Source organism: Anoplopoma fimbria, unplaced genomic scaffold (genome assembly GCF_027596085.1).
Source record: "Anoplopoma fimbria isolate UVic2021 breed Golden Eagle Sablefish unplaced genomic scaffold, Afim_UVic_2022 Un_contig_11477_pilon_pilon, whole genome shotgun sequence".
NCBI classification, from domain to species: Eukaryota; Metazoa; Chordata; class Actinopteri; order Perciformes; family Anoplopomatidae; genus Anoplopoma; species Anoplopoma fimbria.
The window spans coordinates 1-2,799 of record NW_026550869.1 but is presented as its reverse complement, the minus strand read 5'-3'; the positions used below and the strand labels follow the sequence as shown (position 1 = coordinate 2,799).

Genomic DNA, 2,799 nt, shown 5'->3' with positions numbered 1-2,799 from the left:
AAGTTAACTCTAAAATTCACACTAAAGTTAACCCTAAAGTTAACCCTAACACTAATGTTAAAATATTACTGTTAACCCTAAAGTTAACTCTAAAGGTAACCCTAACACTAATGTTAAAATATTACTGTTAACCCTGAAGTTAACTCTAAAATTCATACTAAAGTTAACCCTAACACTAAGGTTAAAATATGACTGTGAACCCTAACCTTACATTAAAGAAAGTTTCTAGTTGACGCAGCATAGAGTTAGGGTTAGCAGACGTCTTTAGGATGTCTGTAAACAAACATGCTAAAGACGTCTGCTAAATAATAACCTAAATATTTAGCCTGCTGCTAAATATGTATGTTAACCCTGACGTCAACTCTAAACCTAACGTTAACCCTAACCCCAACGTGAAACCTAAAATAAATAAAGTTACTCCCCGTCGGGGAATCGAACCCAGGTCATTATTCTTTTTATTTATACATTTATCTATTAAATGATACTTTCGAGTCTGCGTTTAGGTACACATCAGTAATTCTGGTTTTAAAGACTATCAATAATGGTATGTGTCCGTATCTGTTCAATAAATGAGGGACGTATCGTGGTGTAAAGCATTATAACACATCTATCTGATTTAAACCTTCAATTAGAGAAGGTTCGGGGAAATTTTTGCTCGTTTGTTCGTACCATTTCTTATATCCAGACTTCTGTTGAAAAGCAAACAATGTTTCCGCCCGGTCTCGAACCGGGGACCTTTCGCGTGTTAGGCGAACGTGATAACCACTACACTACGGAAACTGGGTGCAGTGTTGCGTTCAAGAACACGCCAGACTGCAGTAGAGTTCGCCATCATTACCGACTATTCTGTCTGTTCAATAAATCACGGAAGTTACGTGTGAAAAGCAAACAGGGTTTGCGCTGTGTTGTCTTAGCATGGACAGCTTCTAGCTCGGGTTGTTGTTAGCTAAGGTAGCATGTCAGTGTTCTATTTCTCTCTGTGCAGTACCGTTTTACACCATATAATGGGTGTCTATGGGACAAGGGCGCTGTTTCCAGGTTTTGATAAATTACGCGCATGATATTATAATTAATACAAAGGAATGTTTATCAGGAACATGTTGAATTTCTAAAAAGACCTCCATTAGTGAGAAACAGAGTCTGTGCAATAACATTGTGCACATTTTGTTGCAGTTGTCATCATAATTCAGCGTTAGTTAGCCTGGTGGCGCCGCGCGCGAGTGGCTGCCTTTTACACCAGCTCCTGCTCACCTGTGAGCTTTTTCCTTAAAATTTGTGTTTTTTTGTTACTTTTCGTTATTTTTCTTTTACTTATTTAATTGTTTAAACTGAAGTGCACTATGGCAGCGAGACACGTACAGTTTGTCGCTGTCTATCTGCACTTTTCTGCACTTTTCACCTCCGTGTCCGGAGTTTCAGCCCGCAGCCATGGTCCCCTTTGTTTACAGCAGGGTCACCAGGGGTCACCAGGGGTCAGCTGTTAGCGCTCCGGGACACGGCGCTGCTGCCGGAGGAGAGACCCGAGGTTCCCCGTGAGCTGAGGAGGAGGAGACGGGATGCCGTGTTGGGGCAGAACGTTGCGCCAGGAGCAGACGTTTCAAACCCGTCCTCCCCTCCATCATCATGGATGTGTGGCGTCATGGTGTTCACGGAGCTGACTCCGGACACCAACGCTGCTCTGGACGGGTTCCGCATCATCCGGGCAGACAGGACGACGGAGAGCGGTAAGAGGAAGGGAGGAGGTCTGGCAGTGTTTGTGAATGATAGATGGTGTAACTCTGGACACATCACTGTTAAGGAGCAGACCTGTACAGAGGACATTGAGCTGTTGGCCGTTAGCATGAGGCCGGACTATCTACCGACTATTTATCACGTTATCACGATAGCTGCGTATGTTCCCCCTCTGCTACCTGGGTGTTCACCTGAACAATAAACTGGACTGGACTAATCATTCAAATGCACTGTATAAAAGGGTCAGAGCAGACTGTATCTGCTGAGGAGACTGAGGTCCTTTGGCGTGCAGGGAGCACTCCTGAAGACCTTCTTTGACTCCGTGGTGGCATCAGCCATCTTTTATGCAGTGGTCTGCTGGAGCAGCAGCATCTCAGCAGCCGACAAGAAGAGACTGAACAAGCTTGTCAGGAAGGCCAGCAGTGTGCTGGGGTGTCCCTTGGATACGGTGGAGGTGGTGGGAGACAGGAGGATGATGGCCAAGCTGTCATCCCTGATGAACAACACCTCCCCCCATGCAGGACACCCTGGCAGCTCTGTGCAGCTCCTTCACCACCGGCTGCTTCACCCAGCAGACCACATGACAATAAAAACATGACAATAATACACTAATACACTGTGCAATACATTACATTACATTACATTACATTATATTATATTATATTACATTATTACATTACATTAGTCATTTAGCAGACGCTTTTATCCAATAAGTGTATTCAACATAGGTATTCAAGAGAACTACTAGTCACCAGAAGTCATCAGTGCATCTCCTTTCTTAAACAAGCATCTTAAAGCATAAACCAGAGCAAAAGTATAATGCAGAGGCAAATTACTACGAAAACAATAATTGCAATAAACGAATACAATAGTGCAACACAATGCAATACAATAGTTATAATAATTTCTGTCTGTATATAGTTTCTACTGTGGATCTCTACTGTTCTTTCTGTTTTTTATTGCTCATTTGCTTATTTATAATACTAATTTTGATCTTGTGTTTTTTATTTGTTTTATTTACTATGTCTCTTGTTTGTTTCCTCTTTGCTGCTGTAATCCTGTACATGT

The 2,799-nt window shown here is 42.6% G+C and overlaps 1 non-coding gene across 1 annotated transcript; it reads right to left on the bottom strand.

Annotated features, from left to right (window-relative positions):
* Window positions 1-707: 707 nt before the first annotated feature.
* trnav-aac (transfer RNA valine (anticodon AAC)) lies at window positions 708-780 on the bottom strand. Its single transcript has one exon. It is a non-coding gene; the product is annotated as a tRNA-Val (tRNA).
* Between the last annotated feature and the right edge of the window lie 2,019 nt (window positions 781-2,799).